The sequence below is a fragment of the Stomoxys calcitrans genome, chromosome 5, assembly GCF_963082655.1.
Source record: "Stomoxys calcitrans chromosome 5, idStoCalc2.1, whole genome shotgun sequence".
Lineage (NCBI taxonomy): Eukaryota > Metazoa > Arthropoda > Insecta > Diptera > Muscidae > Stomoxys > Stomoxys calcitrans.
This window is the reverse complement of record NC_081556.1, coordinates 61,710,615-61,733,687: the sequence shown is the minus strand read 5'-3', so window position 1 is coordinate 61,733,687 and position 23,073 is coordinate 61,710,615. Positions and strand designations below refer to the sequence as shown.

The 23,073-nt window shown below is 37.0% G+C and overlaps 1 protein-coding gene across 10 annotated transcripts in view; it reads right to left on the bottom strand.

Moving 5' to 3' along the window:
- LOC106091156 (dnaJ homolog subfamily B member 6) overlaps window positions 1-23,073 on the bottom strand; it is a 138,210-nt gene that overhangs the window by 29,296 nt on the left and 85,841 nt on the right. The window contains exons 1-2 of one of the 10 annotated variants that reach the window (XM_059368698.1): window positions 14,745-15,056; window positions 14,386-14,661 (exon numbers count right to left, since the gene is read on the bottom strand). The exons of 7 other annotated variants lie outside the window; for them this stretch is intronic. The gene's annotated coding sequence lies outside the window, so the exon portion shown is untranslated. Of the gene's footprint in view, window positions 1-14,385; window positions 15,057-23,073 lie in introns of those variants that run through there. 2 more of the 10 variants (XM_059368695.1, XM_059368701.1) reach the window with 2 other exon arrangements.

Genomic DNA, 23,073 nt, shown 5'->3' with positions numbered 1-23,073 from the left:
CACATATTTAAAAAAATGTTCAAAATTGCAATTAGCTCCAGAGGCTTCACCGACAAAACTGGCTGGAACATTGAGGTCCGATCTGTGCGGTGTTCATTGCTGTCACGAAAAGATTAGCTGAGAGCTAACTACAACCGCAGTCGCGGAAATTCAGCGATATCGAGATGAGAGTCTCAGTGAAAAGCCGGGCGGCACCGGCTCTTGTACAAATACTGAGTGCATATGATGCTCGATATGATAAGGCGGGGTATTGACGTCTTTTAATAACCTATGGCTACCCTGTTCCCGCGGCGATCGGTCCTTTGGACCGAAACGAGGTTGCTCACCTACAGGAGCCTGACAAGGATCGCCACCTCCTCATGAAAATGTGGTTACAACAACATCCCACAAAACCACCAAGATGGCAGGTTTAAATAGTTTCCATAAGATTATTGTAGCCGTAGATAGCTACCAAGTCAATGCTAACAAATGACTCAAATAGGAAGATTGCGATTAGAGCTCAATTACACAAGGAGGGGTTATGTACCCCTTTTCAGGTAATTTTAAAAGGCCAGTTAAAGTTTGTTGGCTACTAGTATAACCTTGACATCATAGTGTGTGGCCGTTGAGAGTGCATATAGCATGCTGCCAAAAAACTAGGTAACTTGGTATGTTCAGGGGACCTATCTTAGATATGATGGAGCTGCCGCTCTCACTACTGAATGTCCTGAAAAGCCATTGCAATGTCAGGACTTTGATCTTGCGTTGGCCACATGGACGGACCTACGCTTGATTTATGGGGATGAGGAGGAGTCATAGACGGTTGAGCACATATTTTGAGACTGCTCCGAAATTGGAAGAGTAGGTGTAGGATTAAGCCTACACAAAAACCTATTTTCCAGCCTAAATTATCTTCATGAAATAGTCCTTTCGCTATTCTTGACTACTATAGCTTTAAATGGCATATTGAAGGGAGCTTCTCCAGACTGCCTTCATTTTAATGTCTGGCATTGTACTGACGTAAATTTTATAAGTGTTCTTTTGGGCTTTTTAATATTTTGGGGGCGACACAATAGACCTAAGTTCCCTGAGTGAAACTAATAGTGAATGAGGTTGTTAGTCGCGTGCCATTATATACCCTAAGTTTAAAAACCACAACAGAAGCAAACCCAATTTATAAAATATTTATTTTGAAGCTAATTTTTTGTACGGTGAATACAAAAATGAGTTGACATATAAAATTCTCTCAGCTGAGTTGTTGCGGCCACCAGATAAATACGCCTACGCAGGTAGCACTCCGATTTGCTTCAAACTCAACAAATTTCTTTTTCTCCACCTACGCATAAGTCATATTTACCGAATTTCGTAAAGATTGGACTGTCCGTGGATTTAAACGACACTTCTGAGGTCAAATGCTCCACTTTGCGGCGTGCCGCAGTACAACGCCTATAAATAAATTGAATTAACTCGTAAACATTTTTTACAACTTTCGGCGTGGATTAACAATCAAATCTTTCTCTGGCGCCATGAAGCACCATCCCATATCACTGTAAAAACTGGTTTAATGAATTCAATCGTGGCCGATGCTCGCTCAAAGATACGGCCATTGTACTTGTAATGAAAGATCGTAATGTGACATACCGTGTGAAAGAGCCATCCTTGGGCATTTCTTCCACTAGTATATAATCCATATACCATGAATACCTTGTCGTAAAAATGGATTCAAGTTATATCAAGTTTTAGTCTGATTCGGACCAAAAATAAATGAACATTATGGAAGTCATTGTGTTATATTTGAGTTCATTCAGATAAGAATTGCGCCTTGTAGGGGCTCAAAAAGCAAAATAGGGAGATCAATTTATATGGGAGCAGTATCATTGATTCAGACCATGTTAGACACGTATGTTGAAGGTCATGAGAGAAGCCGTTGTACAAAATTTCTTCCAAATCGGATGAGAATTGTGTCCTCTAGGGGCTCAAGAAGTCAAGATCCCAGATCGGTTTGTATGGCAGCTATAGCAGATTATGAACCGATTTGAATCATAAATAACACAGTTGTTGGAAGTGACACCATTGCACCGTACAACATTTCAGTCAAATTGGACGAGAATTGCGCACTCTAAAGGCTCAAGAATTCAAGATCCAAGATCGCCTTATATGGCAGCTATATCAAGACATGGACCGATTTGGACCATACTTAGCGCAGTTGTTGGAAGTGACACCAAAACACCACGTGCAAAAGTTCAGTCTAACCGAACGAGAATTGCGCCCTCTAGAGGCTCAAGAAATCAATACCCAAGATCGGTTTATATGGCAGCTATATCAAAACATGGACCGATTTGGCCCACTTAAAATCCCAACCGACCTACACTAATAAAAAGTATTTGTGCAAATTTTTAAGCGGCTAGCTTTACTCCTTCAAAAATTAGCGTGCTTTAGACAGACAGACTTAAAATGACATGACCATCAAGAATATAAATACTTTATGGGGTCTCAGATGCATATTTCGAGGTTTTACAAACAGAATGACGAAATTAGTATACCCCCATCCAATGGCGGAGGGTATAAAAAGAGTACAAAAAACTTAAAAGTTTAAAAATTGGACAAAATACGTTTAAAAACCTATAAATATTAAAATTTTTTGATACCGAATTAGTTTAATTGAAGCAAAACAAGTAAGGACGGAATAAATTCGAGCGAAGCCGACCTTTTGGTGCCACACACCACATTGCGTATGCAGGCTAAATCCTCGAAACTAAAATGTAGTATTTCAGCCAAAATCCGTACATATTATAGGTGTCATAGACGAAATCGTGGGTTCAGATTTCAGATCTCTCGGAATGAGAGCTATATACCGATTTCTATGAAATTCACCAAGACTTATAAGAGAATCCCTCGTGCATAATTTCGTGAGAATCGAAATCTGAACCGAATTCCAATTTCAATGGCATTCGTCTCTACGCCAAATTTCAAAACGATCGGATGAAAATTGCGATCTGTACATTGTACACAAATTAACATGGACAGACGGACACACAGACAGACAGATGGACATAGCTAAATCGAATCAGAAAGTGATTCTGAGTCGATCGGTATACTTATCAATGGGTCTATCTCTCTTACTTCTGGCTGTTACAAACAAATTCACTATGTTATAATACCCTGTACCACAGTAGTGGTGTAGGGTATAAAAAAAGCGTTTAACATACCGTTCTTTGATACAAGGTCAGTTGGGTTACTAATTACAAGTACTGGCAGTCTTCGAAAGGAATCTAAAAATACAAACACAGACTATTGCTTAGCGTGTGACAGAAGTGATTGCTATGTTTGTTTCCAAAGTTAATTAAAGACATTCATTTGGCGGAGGCGGCTTGGGAACAGCTTTAAACTTGTAATGAATAACGATTAGAATTTGCCGCGAACACAATAGTAAAAAAAATTTTAGTTTAAATTTGCTTCGACGGGGTGTCGTTTAGTGTTAGAAAACAAGCTGATGAGAATTTTATTGACACAATTTCCACATGGAACATTTTTATTTTTATACCCACCACGGAAAGTGTATTCATTTTGTCATTCCGTTTGCAACACATCGAAATATCCACTCCCGACCCTATAAAGTATATATATTCTTGAACGTAGTAAAAATCTAAGACAATTTAGTCATGTCCGTCTGACCGAAGACGGACGTCTTGCAGTCTGTTGAAATTACGCCACAGTTTTTAAAAATAGTGATATTGAGCTGAAACTTTGGGGGCTATATCATGATATAGACCGATTTGCCTATTTAAGGTCTCAGCACCATTAAAGCCACATTTATTTTCCGCTTTCGCTGAAATTTGGGATAGTGAGTTGTTTTAGGACTCTCAACATCTTTGTTCACTACGGCCCGGATCGGTTCAGATTTGGATATAGCTGCCATATAGACTGATCACTCGACCTAAGGTATTGGGCGCATTAAAGGCGCCGTTATTGACGGATTTCGCTGAAATTTGGGACAATGAGTTGTGTTAGGGCTCTCGACATCCTTTTTTAATTTGGCCCAGATCGGTCTTAATTGGTTTATAAATGCCATATAGACCGATCTCTCAATTTAAGGCATTGGGCCCATAATAGGTGCATTTATTGTCCGATTTCACTGAAATTTGAGCTGTATTTGGCCCCTCGAAATCCCAGTTCCATATAGCCAAGTTCGACCTAGATTTGGATTTAAGGTTTTAAATCCAAATTGTTTTTTTTTTAGCAAATTGAGTTGTGTTAGTCTTCTTGACATTCGTACCGAGTATGGTCAAGATCAGGCTATATAAAGATATATACTAGCACAGATACGTCTACGTACTTTTTCATAAATAGCAGTTACGTAAATTGGCACTAACTTAGTTAGGAAAAAAATTTACTCAACTACTTTTAGTACTGGGAACCATGGTCAACAATTTTAGCAACAATAGACATTTGGCAGAAAAACGTTTACGTAAAAAAATTTCGTGTTGTGAAACGTGTTTTTTGAGTGGGATATGTAGACTTTTCTGTGCCACTGTAGCTGTCATATGTACTGATCTCCCAATTTAAGTTCTTGTGACCATTAAAGTATTTTTATTAGATTCTCCGACATTTGTGTTCAATATGGCCCAGATTGGTCTATATTTAGATATAGCTCCGATATAGATTGATCTCCCGATTTAAAGCCTTGGACATAGAAAAGGCGCATTTATTGTCCTATTTTGTTAAATTGACACAGTTAAGCTCTTGGACATTCTTGTCATATATTGTTCAGATCAGAGCTTCGGAGGCGAACTATTTTGACTCGACTCCGACGACTTAATTTTTTTTCACATTTCTTTTTAAACAAATTTTTAAAAATTAAAAACAAAAAATAAAAAATCGATTTTCTTTAAGCCACTATGCTTTTATAAAAAAAAAAAAATCTAAATATTTTATGACCATTTCGCGAAGACACGTTGATATTATTTAGTTTGACATTAAACCGTATCTGCTGTCAAAAGTAGGTTGCTTGTAGCTTTTAATTTATCTTTTTAATAAAGAAACCAATAAATGCAACAGGACTCTAAAGAGGGTTCCAGAAATCTCACTTGTAAGAATTTTGAGAATTTTTTTTCCATTTTTTGAGTTATAAGGAATTCAATCATTTAAATTCAAATTTCATTAGTATACCTCTTTCTAAGACAGTTCTATTTTTGACTATATTTCTTCCCATTCGTCGTTAATGGGTAAAGTTAGTCTACCCATATTCGTGCGTCCGAACCGAACCGAAATCCCGATAGTGTTCGAACGAATGAGGCAATCTACATGAAATTTTTCATATCTGTTTTTTTGTTTTGAAATTGGAAGAAATCGATTCAGATTTGGATATAGCTCCCATACATTGCTATAATATCGACATTTGTTAATCGATCCTTCTCCACGAAGGTTTCTCTTATAACATTATTGATATTTTACTTAATATTTTCTAAAGACAAAATTTAATTTTCCCTTAAAATAAAATTTCAATGAGATCTTTTCTAAAAACAAAATTTTAATGAGATCTTTTCTAAAGACAAAATTTAGTGAAATTGCTTTTTAAACAAAATTCTAATAAAATAATAAGACAAACATTTTATGAAATGTTTCTTTTTAGACAAAATTTTAATGAATTTTTTTCTTAAGAGAAAATTTTTATAAAACTTTTTTTTTTAAATTTCAATGAAATTTTTGTGAAAAAAATTAATAACATTTTCTCTACAAACAATATTTTGATGAAAGTTTCTCTACGATAAATTTATTTTTGTGAAATTTAATGACCTTCGCCCTAACAGACAAAAAACTTAAAAATGAAAAAATTCGGCAGAGCTCGACCGGGATTCGAACCTGGGCACACGGAGCGACAGCGAGAGACGTGGGCTAGCGTTCGAAGTCCTCAATACGACTTTCAACAGATGCACAGAATCATGTGCACCATGGAAGTAGTTTAATTGTTGCAGACAAAAATTGGTCATTACACGAAAACACATGCATTGGGAAAATTACAGCTAATAGACAGGGTTGTCGAGCGCGATTAATGTGGTATTTGTATCATAGGGACGTTTTCCCAATAAATACGATACAAATGCTACATACCAACGTACGGCCCTGAAGCCGTCACACAGAATATGGTTGAAAAGTTTTCTAACCAAAGACGAAACGCGTCCCATACTGGTTGGTGTGTGTTGCGATGTCTGGCTTCCCTTTTCCATTTGCAAAAGGATATCTCCGATCATTGAGCTCGTCTCGAAAGAAAAACAAACAAAAATTGCGAAATTTAATTACCTTCGCCCTGCTAGGCAAAAAACTTGAAAATTAACTGTTTTTGTTGAGACATTTTTTACTACTTTGTCTGGAATCGGAGTCGAAATAATTTTCCCGACTCCGTGCAAAATTGCTCGACTCCGACCCGCAGCCCTGGTTCAGATCGGTCTATATTAGGATATAGCTGTCGTATACATATACCGATCTCCCAATTTAATACTTAATTTAACATCTTTTAACGGGCTAAGTTCGGCCGGAACGAATCTTCGGAATCCACCATCATGCATACTGAACTCAGTTTATATTTTAGTGTTTTCGAAGAATTCAAATGGCTAAATGAGTAGCTTCTAGGGTTTCAAGAAGGGTCGGGTGGTACATAATTTTAAGGACCTATCTGGGCGAATTTGTGTATGCTTGTTAGTGAATTTGTTGTTCTTATATTTCAATAACCATAAAAACTAATTGGAAGCTTACGCACAAGTCAAAGGTTTTGGTCACAAACATCATATTATTTAAAATTACCCTGACCACTTGTTATGACTCTACACTTTTAAAGTGTCATAAACATGCATCTTTACCACTTGTTATGACTCTATACTTTTAAAGTGTCATAAACATGCATCTTTACACCATTATGACAAGTTCACAGTTATAAACACTCAAATTTGTCAGAGCGATGTGGTCAAAGTTTAAGGGGAAAACTATTCCCATTTATCTTCACTCACATTTTCAATTTGCTGCTCGATACCGGCTGAAATGGTTTAAAAAAGGCTTATTACTATTTTGTTTTCAATCAACCATCCCCTGTTGGGCCCCTATATATGCAGTGAATTGTGTTGGAGAGGATAGTTAAGGATAGCAGGGGGGAAAGAGGGAGTAGTAAGTAGCGGGAAAAACATCCGCCGGAAATCGATTCCACATACGAACCGTCCTTGAGAAAAAAAGAATTCTCTCGGTAGTGCATGGTCTGATCAGCTGGCCAATCGATTACAAACCGGTGCGCGCTTCTAGAAAATCTTGTATTTTTGACAAACAACCTCAAGTCAGGAATCGAAAGACTGATTTCCAAAGAACACACACCGTGGAAGAATCGATAGAACAGTGCCACATAACCCACATTTCGACGATGCTCAAGGGAAACAATAGAGTTGGATACCTTACCATCTCCAATCAACACCAACGCCCGCCTCTGGACACTCCAAGGACGATTTTGGAGCCCCAGCCTATATATGCGAGTTATATTCCTGATGTACTGATACCTGATGCCTGATGTACGTAGTGTAGATATTAAGAAGATCAGAGTGAGTGAAATATTTCTTACATCGCGTAAGAAAGCCCAAGCACTTGAATGCTTCTTTCGACACTTCGAATACATGTTTTAACCAACGGACATCACATTGAATCATCATGTCCAGAACATCAAGAGCCTATGATAGCTTGATATCTACAGCGTCGATAGATATTGACGATTGTGAAGTGTCAGTGAATCGTTTGTGAGACAACAAACAGCACTGGGTTTTGCGTGCATTAAAACCTAACCTGTTCATTCGACTTCACTCAGAAATGAAACGAAGTTATTACCGACACCAAAAGCGACAAGCTTTCAAAGGAGTGCACCGTGCCCGACCCTACCAAATGCCTTGGAGATATCCAGAGCCACGACCTTACTGGTAGATAGAGCGACTCCAACGTTCAGACAGGAATGCCATCAGGTCACCCGTGGAGCGATTTCTGCGGAACCCATATTGTCGGTCGCTAAGAAGACCATTAGTCTCTAAGTATCTCAAAAGACGGTAATTAATCATGCTCTCCATAACCTTGAAAAGCGCAGAGCATAACGCTATTGGTCGGTAATTCGCAGGGTTGGTTGCCTCACCCTTCTTGGGGTTAGGCTTCTCGTTCGCAACGTTCCATCGCGTCGGGAAAACACCCGCACCGTAAGCAAGGTTGAAAAGATTGCGTAAAGGGCGAGCGAGCTTCGAAGAACACTTGCATAAAACAAGTGACGATATGTTATTCAGGCCTGGGGATTTATTTACGTCGAGATCTGCAAGAACCCTTTCGACTCCACGTGTTCAAAATAATATCTGAGGCATGGAACTAGATATGTGGAAGAATTTCCCGCAAACATGTCAGCCAGCAGGTTAGCCTTATCAATCGGGTCAGTGAATATCTGGTCGTCTTTGGTGAGAGTCGGGATAGCCGATGAGTTGCTTGGAGAAGCAAGAACCTTGGCACAAAGACGCTGTTCGTGCAGAAACCTTTCGCGTCTAAGTACTCTGGCACACGAAGTTCTTGTCTGTTTGCGCAGCAATGCAAAATTTTCCAGAAAATTTTGTCAATTAAAAATTTAATTTAAAGTAGAAAAGTTAATTAAAACATCAATTGAATCAATCATTTTTTTAATTGAATCCGGATTTTTTTTAATTACCATTGTGATTGAAAATTTGGCAATTTTAAATTAATTTTTTAAATGAATCTGAACTTTTTCCAATTACGATCGTGATTGAAATTTTCCAATTACGATCGTGATTGAAATTTTAGTCATTTTCAATTAAAAAATTTTTACTGCCCAGCTACTCTTACTTTTATGATTCGGAAAACAATATTTTCAGTTTCGTTTTTGGAAAAATCCCCCTAAGTGTTTTATTTCTAAGGAGTGGTCATGGACCCAAACATAATTCTCAATTTCGTGTTCCAGGAGATTTACATATGTGAACCATGTTTCAGCGATTTTTTGGCAACAATTTTAATATAACATTGGAATATTTTTAATATTTTCAATTAAATTTTTAATTAATCCAATTAAAAAATTAATTGAATATTTCGAAAATTTCAATAATTTTTTTACTTGGATCAATTAAAAAATTTATTGAAAAAGTTTAAAAAATGCAATGATTTTTTTAATTGAATCAATTAAAAAATTAATTGGAAATTTCAAAAATGTTCAATAATTTTTTAATTAAATATGCAATAATTTTAATTGATATTTATTTCAATCACCTTTTTCAGTTAGTTAGATTGAGGGAGGCCACCGTAGCGCATGTCCGCCTATGACGCAGAACGCCTGGGTTTGAATCCTGGCGAGAACTTCAGAAAAAAATTTCAGCGGTGGTTTTCCCCTCCTAATGCTGGCTACATTAGGATTTTTTTTAATTACCATTGTGATTGAAAATTTGGCAATTTTAAATTAATTTTTTAAATGAATCTGAACTTTTTCCAATTACGATCGTGATTGAAATTTTAGTCATTTTCAATTAAAAAATTTTTACTGCCCAGCTACTCTTACTTTTATGATTCGGAAAACAATATTTTCAGTTTCGTTTTTGGAAAAATCCCCCTAAGTGTTTTATTTCTAAGGAGTGGTCATGGACCCAAACATAATTCTCAATTTCGTGTTCCAGGAGATTTACATATGTGAACCATGTTTCAGCGATTTTTTGGCAACAATTTTAATATAACATTGGAATATTTTTAATATTTTCAATTAAATTTTTAATTAATCCAATTAAAAAATTAATTGAATATTTCGAAAATTTCAATAATTTTTTTTTACTTGGATCAATTAAAAAATTTATTGAAAAAGTTTAAAAAATGCAATGATTTTTTTAATTGAATCAATTAAAAAATTAATTGGAAATTTCAAAAACGTTCAATAATTTTTTAATTAAATATGCAATAATTTTAATTGATATTTATTTCAATCACCTTTTTCAGTTAGTTAGATTGAAGGAGGCCACCGTAGCGCATGTCCGCCTATGACGCTGAACGCCTGGGTTCGAATCCGGGCGAGAACTTCAGAAAAAAATTTCAGCGGTGGTTTTCCCCTCCTAATGCTGGCTACATTTGTGAGGTACTATGCCATGTAAAACTTCTCTCTGCGGCACGCCGTTCGGACTCGGCTATAAACAGGAAGTCCTTTATCATTAAGCTTAAACTTGAATCGGACAGCACTCATTGATATGTGAGAAGTTAGCTCCTATTCCTTAGTGAAATGTTCATGGACAAATTTGTATTTGTTAGTTAGATTATCAACTCTTCCGTTGCGTTATGGGCAGAGAAATAAATGTATCCCTTACCATCAAAATAAAAGTTCATACAATCCCTAAAGTCATGCACCTGCACTGAATTGGCTGAATATTGTTTTCTTAATTGAGTATTTTCTGCCAAAAAAAACGTACTACTGAATAGTTTCAGTAGCAAATTATGCCATACATCCCTGCGAGAAATTAGTATATGGGAAAAATATTTCTTAAGTAACTGGCAATAGGCCAACTTTTGTATTTTTATTGTCAGATATTAGATAAATTAGTATATTGATGTATATAAATAGCTTGTTGGGCACTAAAAATACGTTTAATCAAAAATTTAAGTTATGATTCACATATTCCCAATGAGGTTCATACAAATTTGGCCTATCCCAAGCATTACCCACTATTAGGAAAATGTTGTCTATTTTTGAAAGATTAACACAAACTAAAAGATCAACAAACATTTAAAATATTGTAAAAAATTAAGTTACAGGGTAAAAAATGCATAACGAACAGAAATTGGGAGGTATGCGGGATACCCACTTATAGTGAAGGAAGTCTGCGATCTAAATCATTAAGCAGAATATCCAAATAGATCTCAGTATTTGAGATATTTGGCATTTAAGGTAAAAGATAGAATTTAAAATTCAATGTAATGAGTTGTTACAAAGCTAGATTGGACTTTATTTGCATAAAGCTGCCATATAAACAGATCTGACGATTTAGAGTCTTAATCCCACAAACGTACAATCATACTAAAATATAGCTGCTATATAGACCGATTTGCCATTTTTGGGTACATAGCGCATAAAAGGCTCAATTATTACCCGATTTTTCTGAAATTTAAAACTGTGACTTGCTTTAAATGGGATGTTATCCAAAGTTTAATACGATCGAAATTAGTTTTAGTTATTTATTTACTTATTTATTTCCTTTAATTACTTTCTAATGCCGAAACAAAATGAGCAAGTTGTGCGAACTTTGATTTGACGCCGGAAAAATTAAAATACATTATTTGACAAATAGCAACTAGAAGTGTGCACCGGAGTCGTGAGTTCTTGTGTCAAGCGTGAATCACGAGTGAGTCACCTCATTCGTGAATGCGCGTGATTGAATTAAAATTTTCCGTGCGCAAGCGAGTGATATCATGCTCACGGCCAGTGATTGGATTAAAATTCTTCGTGCGTGTGTGAAATCATGCTCACGGCACTAATCAGAACTCATGAGAAATATCACGGCTCACGAGACGCGCTTTGTGGAAAAATATTTTTTCAACCGTGAGCCGTGCGTGAGTGCCTGGTGAGTCGTGATTTTCTTGTGAATTTTCTTGTGAGTCGTGAGAATCTCATGAATGTTTCGGTTAAATGAAGTGTAACAACATGTCAAAAAATCAAGATTTTTGAGATATTTGAAAAAAAGTTAAATTGTATATAAACCTAAACTCAAAACAAAAAAAAAATATATTTCTGTATGGATCGCGGATGGGAACTTTTAATGTTTCGATTAAACAGGGTATATTTAAAATTTGCGTTAAATTCCGTTAGCGATAACTTCTACCAATACAAATTGTTTGTTTATATCTTTAGCTAAGAATAGAATTAGATATAATGATTATCCTTATTTCTCCCTTCATCGACATTGACCAAAAAATTTGCAAATTTGCCTATGAACACTGTATTCGAAACAGTAGGCATAGTTCTCCCATATCAATGAGTGATGTCCAATACAAGATTAAGCTCAATGATATTGACAAGTTCCGGTAAGCATCAACACTTACAATACGAAGAAATTGCAACAATTTTATTTGCTTTTTTTAACTGCGTTGACAAATAGAATACTGATACTTTGCCAATGGATTTTCTACTAGTAATAAAATTCGAGCATATACCGATTTTCTCGGTGGGCATCTTAAAAATAGTGTGGACCTAAAAAATCTTAGTCAAATAGAAACAGTGAGAAGTAGAGAATCAAATGAACCTACACTCAAAAATTACTGAACTTCAATACAAGTTCAAATTAACTAAATTTGGAAGTATTAAAGAATTATGTGTACGCTACGAATTCAATAATTTCAAAACAGCTACGAAAGGTCCCAATTTCAAGTCTCGGACCACCAAAAGGATTTTTTATTATTTCATACTTTAAAATCAGGTTCAACACTAACAGTTATTAAATAATGCTTACTTCCGGGCATGTTATTGTGAACTCGAGAAATACAAATTGTAAACATTTAAGTTACATACTTAAATGTTTACAATTTCATGTTAAATTCATGTTAAATTAAATTATTAAATTAATTATTAAATTATTATTAATTAAATTAATTAATTAATTAATTAAATTAATTATTAAATTATTATTATTAAATAGAAAAAAAGTTATTACATTTTTTTTTGGTAGCGGCTTTCATCAGCCACCCTGTATATTGAACTAATTTCCAAATTTCATTAAGTATTTCATTCAGTAATAAGTTTAAGAAGATGTATCGTCGACGATAATATGCTTTTACCCATGTATGGTGAAGTGCTTGCTTATTCAAAAGAAATTGTTTGAGAAAAATTACTAACACCACCTGAGTTTTTAACTTTTTCCAGTTTCATTATTATGTTTTCATTAATTCAATATAAATATTGTCATCTCATGGTTTCATTTAATAATTATTTTATAAAATATGTACTTCGTACTCAAAAAAAAGTTGTTTTCCCCTTTTTTTTAATTTATTGGATTATAAGAAAGATACTGTCGGTGGGCTAGAGTTTGCGGGCGAGACTCCAAACATGAGATAATGAGATCAAATCACGGCAGTGGCAAAATTGTTTCTAGGATATTGGTAGAGAGTGACAGAAAAAAACGCCTAGGGCAATTAGCAAAGGAACGAAAACATGCAGTGCGAGCCGAACAAAGAAAATAAATTATTATTAGGAAAAATTATTAGAAGAAAATTAATTATTTTCTATTGGTTGAATGAAACTTGTCTATGTTGGTTCCATAACAATGACAAATTTCATTGCATTAATTTAAGATATCATTCTGGTTACGAAGGGTTTCCTTTCAGAGTGAAAAGTTTGTTTTATTTGTACAAAGTTCATTTTCTAACCCCTTACGAATTTTTAATTAAACGTGAGTAAGGATCATGAACTAACGTGCATTATGTAATTAAGCCATATAACCGTTTACGACTCATCTACAAATTGCACCATTTGTCATAATTTATGTTATTTTATTTATGTTATGTTTAAGTAAAGTGATAGCGGAAAATAGGGAATTTTGTTTGTCTTAAGCACAGGTTTTCCAATATGTTTGTAGAGATTCATTCATATTAAATTCATTCATTTCAAAAATTCATTCCGACAATAAGTTTCAAATGGAATTTTCATATGCTCGAAATAACGAATTATTTCTTGTGATTTAGTTAAAATTGGCCCAAACAGAAACCCAAAGTCTACAAAATATTTTTATTCCCTCATAGTGTCACACACTATGAGGGAATAATGTACATATGTACAGAATGAAGAAAATATTAATTTGATCAAGTTAACGTTAAACTAACCGTCATTTGATAAGATATCGCCATTTTTAGTAACAACATAATCCAAAATAGAATAAAAAATGCTTTAACGTTATATGAAGTTCAAATTCATTGCAAATTACTTTTAACTGAACCATGGGGCCACTTTTTTTGAGTGTAAGCCACTAATATTTTGTCGCTAAAATCCAAATTATCGAAGTTAGCTAATTTTCTAAAGGGAAAACACCTTCGATAAATTCGTGAAACTCTACACTGCAAAAATTTCATCAAAATCTATCTAAAAGTGGTTGTCATGAATTTTGGCGAAAAAATTGGGCTGGCTAACATTGGCTTATTATTATTATTATTAGTTATTAATTACTCTCTCGGCCTTAAAAGATATATGTATTTGCAGCGATATGTACCCAAACCTCAGGGCCACACAAATTACGGTAATCCAAGACCTGATTAGGTCCTAAAAACGCAATTGATTCTAAAGCTGGGGAACAAACCAAAAAGCAATCGTTTTAATTCTAGCAAGCAAAGGGAAAATTTGCAAACGCAACATTGTGACTAGAATTGACTTACAAACATTTCATTAAGATATGTATGCTTTTTGTTATTGTTCTTGATGCCGCTGCCGCTGCAACTTCATTTAATGACGTACTGATGCTGGCCGTCGCCGTTCTTGGCGAATGAATATCTGCTTTAGTGAATGTTTTTTTATTGGTTTCAAACTCGTTGATGATTTATTGCGGATTAATGTGAAGCCACGAGTTTCCTTTGTTTCCCGTGCTAGTAAGCGGGAATACAATTTACGTATTTTTTCTTTGGTGATTATCGCGCTTACATATGTATGTTAAACTAAAAATTAAATTCGACATTAACTAGGCTGTAAATTTCAGGCTCCTAGACGATTTTAGCCAAAAACAAAAACGGGTGCTTACATTTGCAAACAAACATCATGCACACCACCCGACTGGCAGGCGTTAATGCGGCAATAACCGACCGAGTTTAATGTGACACACTACTATTTCCGTTTGGCTATTTATTTCTAATTCAATTTTTATTTGTCACTTATCCACTATCATGTATTCGTCCGTCCGTATGTTGTTTTCTTTTTAGACATTGAGAGTGACTTGTTGTCTAGTATAGCCACACATACAGTGACACGCACATCACACACGTTATGGTATACACGCGGACGAACACTACACTAATCGATTGATTCACTGATTCACACACACGATAAGCGAGCTATTCACCTATTCACCATCTCAAGCAAACAAAAATATACACCCGCCTCCAGCAAATGCTCGGACAAAACTAAATAGTGCTTGGTGAGACAACAAGCGACCGTCTATGTAATCAACAAACACACAAAAACAAAAAGCTTTGAATTCTTCTCTAACAACAGCTGCTTCAAGTACCATGTCTTCGGACTCTCTTGAATATGAGGTTGCCAGATTGGCCACATCTGTTCTGCTTTCGGTCAACTCGTTGGAAAATTAAATGATTCATATCCGGTGTAATTTTTCTAAAAGTGGACTGTAGAACTAGCAAGACGCTCCCAAAACTGTAACGGTAAATCCCAGTAATTGTTGATGTCGAATAAGTTGACTGGGTTTCTTATTCTTGAAAAATTTCTCAAATATATATCGATTTGCATTGTGAATGGGGCAAATGGATCGTGTTTTTTTGATCTTCGTTTTAAACTAAATTAAAAAAAAAATTTTTTTGCTGCTTAGCGTGTTCCTGGACAGGAAATTGAACTTCAAATCCAACATTTTGGAATAGGCAAGAAAGGCAACTCTTGACCTATACTCCTGCAAGGGAGCCATTGGCAAAAGTTGGGGGTTTAGACCGCGGGTATTGCATTGGTTATATACTGCAGTTGTCAGACCTATAATGCTATATCGTCTTGTGGCCAGGTAGACGGCGCTTCAAAAGTCCCCCTACTGCTCAATACTTAACCGGTTGCAAAGGATGAGCATCACAGCCGCACTGAGGACGACACCATCTGATGCACTGAATTTAAGGATACATCTTAGGCCTCTGGACATTGTGGCTACCCAAATTACAGCGACCACTGCCGTGAGGTTGAGTGAACATTCTCATTGGTCATGTGGCGGCTACGGACACTGTGTTATCCCTGACACAATATCCGATGTTCCAGGCATTGTGGATTACACCCTACCTGAGCCACTTTTTGATAAAAATTACTGCACCACTATTTTTGATAGAACCGATTGGAACTACGATATCCCTGTAACAGAAGATACATAGACTTCTATACGGATGGTTCCAAACTGAACGACCAGGTGGGCTTTAGGGTTAACTCTAAAGATCTAGAACTGGTAATATCGAAAAAGTTACCCGACCACTGCAGTGTGTATCAAGCAGAGATCCTTGCAATTAAGGAAGTGGTGGAATGGCTAAGACATGTCATTAGGCCGATTGGCATAAATATCTTCTCAGACAGCCAGGCAGGCAGTCATTAAATCCCTGGAGAACGTATTTAAGAACACAAAAACCGCCCTCGACTGTCGCAGATCTCTCAACAAGATCGCTGAACAGTTTAAAATTCACCTGTTCTGGGTGCCGGGCCACAGAGATATGCCAGGGAATTGTAAAGCGGATGAGCTTGCGAAATTAGGAACTACCCGACACATTCCAGGGATACTGGAATCTGTGGGTATGCCTCTAGCGACATGTAAGATAAGTTTTCAGGACCTGGCCCGAAGGACAACGAATGATAGATGGTCACAAAGAGGGGGCTGTGAGCATTCCAAAACGATGTGGCCTAATATAGACTTGAAGAGGTCTACTGCTTTGCTGTCATTGGTTAAAACAGACGTCTCAGTCATTGTGTCCGTCATGACAGGTCACTGTCTAATCGTTGCCAGCAACGACTTTTGCAGAAGCTGTGGGGACATCGAAGAAGAAGAGACTATAGAACACCTTCTGTGTGTGTGTCCCGCACTAGCAGTCAGAACGAGTTCCACTTTAGGTTCTCATTTCTTTAAGAACCTATCTGATTTATCGGATGTGAACATTGGCAAGTTATTGGACTTTTTAAAGCGATCTGGATCGTTCAACGGTAGGAACAAGAAGGCATCTTCCTTCTTCTATTTCCGTGGTTACACAATGGACGAAAACGTCTAATTGAGTTTGTGAAGAAAGTCCAAATTGATTTAAAATAAGTCCAGTTTTCGTAAATATTTGTTGACAAATGGTCTTGTTACGGCTCTATAAATGAAAATTTGGTAATGTATTGTATGTTCGTGAAGTTAAATCTTAATATAAACCGAATTCCACCCATTGTCATCGGTAAAAATATAGTAGAAAGTCTCCGAACAATTCAGCACTAAACAACGAGACATTCTGTCATGTGACTTTTTGACCATTACCTCTTTGTCTTGAGAAAGAACCCACCAAGAATTTTGAATGGAATTTGAATGAATCGAAGAAGTTGCAGGAAAGACAAAGATCGAAACTGAAATTCCATTGAAAAGTAAATAAAAACCCACAAGACAAATGCGCTTTGGGAGTTTTCAACGTTCAATTAAAAGCAATTTTCTGCAAATTATATAAAAGTCGCATTTTGCAGAAAAAGTAGCGCATTTAAGCAAAAAATCGCAAACAAGTGTCAATTTCAAAAGGCCGTAAAAAAGTTGTTGGGCTCTAAAACGGTCGGATATTCCGACTATAGACGCACAGCAATAACACTGGTTAAAACCAGCGTTGTCATTACGAAAAAAATACGACCAAAATTTTTCAAAAAAACCAACCAAACTCCCTCTCAACCGATCAAAATTATAAACTAAGTCAAAATGCAACCTTCTCGTAACAGTTAAACATAAAATAAGTAAAAACGAATGAAGCCTTCACACCTAATATGACCGATGAGTTATTCTAACTAAATGACGATCATCATCAAATGATCAAATCATTGAGCTCGTCTCGAAAGAGAAACAAGCTAGCCACAATCCGCATAAATGCCAAATTCTTCAACATCAGCCTTGTTTGTGCCCATGCCCTGCCGGAAGACAAGGACGAGCAGACCAAGGATATTTTCTACGAGCGCCTAGAGAGAGAATATGACCGCTGTCCCGCTCATGATATTAAATTCGTCCTGGGAGATTTTAATGTGATGATAGGGAAGGAAGACATCTTTGGTTTAACAGTCGGAAAGTTTAGCCTCCACGAGATAACGACCAGTAATGGGTTGAGGCTGATAGATTTCGCCGCGGCAAAAAACATGATAGTTAGTAGCACCAGATTTCTACATAAAAATATTCACAAAGCCACATGGCTGTCATCCGATCAAAACACGAGAAACCAAATCGATCACGTTGTGATAGATGGAAGGCATTCATCCAGCATGTTAGATGTACGATCGATCCGTGGAGCGAATATAGATTCGTATCATTATCTTGTTGCAGCAAAGGTTCGCACCCGTTTGAACATGGCGAGGAAAGTACGATCTGACACTGCACGGAAGCTGGACACTAAAAAGCTGCAGACACAATAAATGGCAACGGCATACTCCACTCGACTGACCCGACATACTGATCGACTGACTGCTTGATAGAAGCACTCCTTGTTCCGATGATATAATGGCGCAGTGGCAAACTATTGCCCACTCCATGGAAAATGCCGAAATCCGTACTTGGGTACCGAAAGCCTCCTCCAAAAAACCCATGATACGACCAAGAGTGTCGAGATGCTACTGAAGCCAAGAATGCGGCATATAGAGCAACTAAGCAATCAGGAGCAACGCGCCAGATGAAGGAGATTTATCGGGAGAAAAGGAGAGAGAGAAACGTCTATTCCGCAGAAAGAAAAAGGAAATGTAAAGACGTGAGTGTGAATTGAGATGTACAAGAGTCAGAATGAAGTCCTGAAATTTTACCAAAGAATTAAACATCAAACCGATGGCTTTAGTGCAGGCACATCCTCCTGCAGAGACAAAGAAGGAAATCTAGTAACTGACACAGATAACATGCTGAGGATATGGAAACAACATTTTACCCAACTGCATCAGCTTATCAGCGCAATTTGGCTAAAAGAACGCATATCCGATGATTGGATATGCATGAGATAATTGGTTCCTATTAATGCGGCTTTAGACCTTGTAAATCCACCCTAGACCAGATATTAACACTGCGCCAAATCCTAGAAAAGATCCGGGACAATATAACACATACCATCCGCTACAAAGCCGCTTTTGATACCCCTTTATGTTCAAACGTTTTTCAAGCTACGTCTGAGTTTGGTATCCCTGCAAAATTAATAAGACTCTGCAGGATGACACTTGCTTATACACGTTCCTCAGTAAGAATAGGAAAGAATAATTTAATAATAATCGAGGTTTCAGACAAGGAGACAACCTATCGTGTGATCTCTTTAATATCCTGCTGGAGAAGAAGATTAGTTACACATATCAAAATACAACGGCTGCGTTGACTAGGTCATGTTGTCAGAATGGATGAAGAAGCTCCAGCAAAGAAGGCTGGATTAACAATAAATAATAAACTTTTAAAAAGTCAATTTGTAATTATATTTATTGGAGTAAATTTAACTTGTTTCCCTCAACATTTTTTAGGACTTGCTGGAATACCACGGCGATATTCAGATTATCCAGATGCTTATACAGCTTATACAGTGTAGATATCCTTATCCGTTCAAATGTTTTAGAATTATTACAAGAATGTGGGACATAACTTCCATACATTTCTTGAACCATGTCTTTTTTGAAAATCGAAAATTTGTCAATTTTGAACGATCATAATTTCAAATCCAAATATCTGGAATATCTCTACGCATAATTCTTACAAAGGCGCAAATAAAAATGTTGATTTCTGCCACCTGTTTTCACTGTGCGACGTAGCCGAAATTATTTTTTCTAAGGTTTAATTTTAATTTTTTTGGTACCATCTACCAAAATCGAAAAAGAGGGTTTGGTGTTGCCGTAAAAAATACTTTTCCGATACATTTTCGAATAGTTTACCATTTTAAATTTTAGTTTCGCGTTATTTTGAAACACTATATATTGGTGGAATACAAAGCAACAAACATTTTGGAAGTCATCCTAAATTCTACCAAAATTTTCAAAAAAAAAAACCCAAAACGCAATGCTGGTTACAACACGGAGGCATCGAGTAAGGTATCTTTTTAATACCGCCCCAGAGAAGTTTATACGTAACGAATGTAAGGCAATCCTTTTGAAGAAATGTTCCATTACACCTATCGTTGTAAAAATAAGTAGCGAAAAATTGCTGCGAAAAGTTAATGTAGTACCGATATTTAGTCCAATGTAGCATATAAGGGTTGAATTTTAGCAATTATCTTTTTGGCAACACTGGTTTAAACAGCTCACGCACGTTTCGTATTTTATTTCACTGTCAAACATCTTCAGTTTGGTCTATAATTTAACTATGAATCGTCTTACCAACGAACAACGCTTGCAAATTATTGAATTTCATTGTCAAAATGCGTCCTCTGTTAAGAAATTTCACCGCGCGCTTCTTCCATTTTATGGACGAAGCTTATTTTTGACTAGATTCGATTTTGGAGTGAAGATCAGTCAGAAGCATTGCAAGAGCTATCAATGCATCCAGAAAAAGTCACAGTTTGATGCGGTTTATGGGCTGGTGGCACCGTTGGACCGTACTGCTTCAAAAATGATGCGTATCGTGACGTAACTGTGAATGATGAGCGCTACCGCGTGATATCCAACTTTTTTTTTGCCCAAAATGCAAGAGCATGACTTGCATGACGTGTGGTTTAAACAAGACCGTGCCACATAGCACGCGTTACAATGGACATTCGCCGAACATTTTATTTCACGTTGGAGACCGGTCAACTGACCGTCTGGATCGTGCGATTTAACGCCTTTAGACTATTTTTTGTGAGGCTATGTTAAAGCTCATGACTATACAAAAAAGCCCGCTTCAATTCGAGAGATACCGGCCGAAATGTTGGAAAGAATATGCCAAAATTGGACGAAGCGGATGGACCATTTAAGGCGCAGTCACAGTCAACATTTGCATGAAATAAACTTCAAACATTAAATTATATGGACCGTACTATCGATTCAAATAATGATTTCATGCATTTATCTGAATTTTATGTTTTTTTTTTGAAAACTTTCCTATAGCTTTAAAAAAATCACCCTTTATATTAGTCAACAACTCAAAAAACTCTTCGTTCTGCGTATGCAGCAGATAGTCCATATCCATAGGTTTCAAATACAATAAATAAGCATGTTTAAATTTTGTATAGAATCCATGTTTCTATCTGATATTTTTTTTTAATTTTTTTTTGATTCATTATTTACTAAAAAATGAATCATCTGGCAGCCTTGCATTAGTTCTCTCTTTATCAAGTCTTTTTTTATCTCAACCAGTTGAGTTGAAGAAAGCGCTAGTTGTTTTATAAAGGTAACAGAACACGTGTGCTTTTCTACGACGATGAAGAGTAAAATTACGAGGTTTGTACAAAAAGTAAAGGGAATTTTGTATTTCTTTGTTCTTTCTTCATGATTATATTTTCAAGTTTATTTCTTCACTTTAGGTCATATTCAACAATCGAAATGCGTCTGCGTATTTCATTATGTTTTCACAACAAATTTTTTACTAATTCTTGATCACCATTTGCAATTATTTCTAAACCTTTTAACCACACTTCAAAACTGTAGTATGTAAGGTTAGGTTGGACTGAAAAGAGGGTGCAGATATTAATCTGCCCCATGCCACTATAGACATACACCTAAGTCAAAATTCGGCTTGTCGTGCGCTCTAAAAACTAAAAAGTAACCTCGAAGAAAAATTTCAAGTTGGTTCATGTCTGGTATCGTGTCCCCACCTAAGTACCGGTATCTGTTAGACGCGAAAACCAAGTAATGACATAGGAAATGCTCCAACGTCTCATCATCTTCCCCTCATGCCATAACTTGCAGCACCGATTTTGAATAAGTGAGCTCGTAGTTCTATGTGTCCCGTTCTGACACCAAAAGCTATACTGACCTCCATCTTATTTCCTTTCAGTAATAGCCTCGTGATCCCACGATCCGGTACCCCATAGGACTTTCGCCGTCCTACTGACGGTTTTGCTGTTCCACATGCTCCTAAATCGGACTGCTTCAACCCGAAATCATTCGGGTTAACTAAGTTTATCGAAGGCAGTTATCTGGCCTTCACTGACAAATTGTCTACCCTTTTATTCCCCCTTACTCCGTTATGGCCCGGCACCCAAACGATGCGAATTGTGTCATCCTCAGAGAAGGCGTTAATCTCCTTCTTACACTCCAAGACTGTTCGTGACCTCACCCTTGGTTGTTATTGCCCATATGGCCATTTTACTGTCCGTAAAGATGTTCACACTTGACGTCCTCGCGTCATACCACACCACCTCACGCATTCCGTGATCGCCCGGATCTCTGCCTGCAGGACCTTATTATAGTCAGGCAGTCTAAAACAGATGTCAGTCTTTGGGTTCTCAATGTAGACCCCCAGGCCCACTCTTTCCCCTAGCTTTGATCCATCCGTGTAACATGATCTTCCAGACCGCATTACTAAGGTTCCGTCAGTCCAAGACTGTGCCGCTGGCAGCAGTGCCTCCTACTTGACCTCAAGTGTCGTCTCAGGTATCCGATCGGAAGCCTCTCCCCTTCCTTCCAGGTTTTTCTATTGTGTCCTGTGTCACTTTCTCTCTTATATTTATGCCATGGGACCCGCAATTTATCCACCTGTTCCTTAGGATATCGTTTATTCAGTCTCTAAGGACCCGATCCACCTGGAACTGGTTTAAGGTCGGCCCGCACATTGTTAAAAGTCCCCTCGATGTCAATGCAAACCGTCAATGTGTATGTCTTGGCATTGAAGGATTCTTCTATTTTATACACAACCTTGTACAGGGAAGTCTCCACCGACCTTCCCTTGACATAGGCATGCTGTTTGTATTTGAGCAGTTCGCTGGATGTCCTACTCTTTATCATGGTGTCCACAATGCGCTCCATGGCTTTTGAGTAGAAAGGACGTAAGGCTTATAGGCCCGTAGGCCTTTGGTGTCGCATAACTCGCATTGCCGGGCTTGGGTATAAACACCACGATTGCCTCCTGCCAGGCTCTCGGTGTATATGCAAGTCCTAGGCACGCTGTGAAAATAGTGGCCAGATGAAGCGCTAGATAGTCGGCCTGCGTTTTTAGCAACGCTGGAAATATTCCATCAGGTCCGGGTGGCTTAAATGGTTCAAACTCCTCAAGGGTTCCT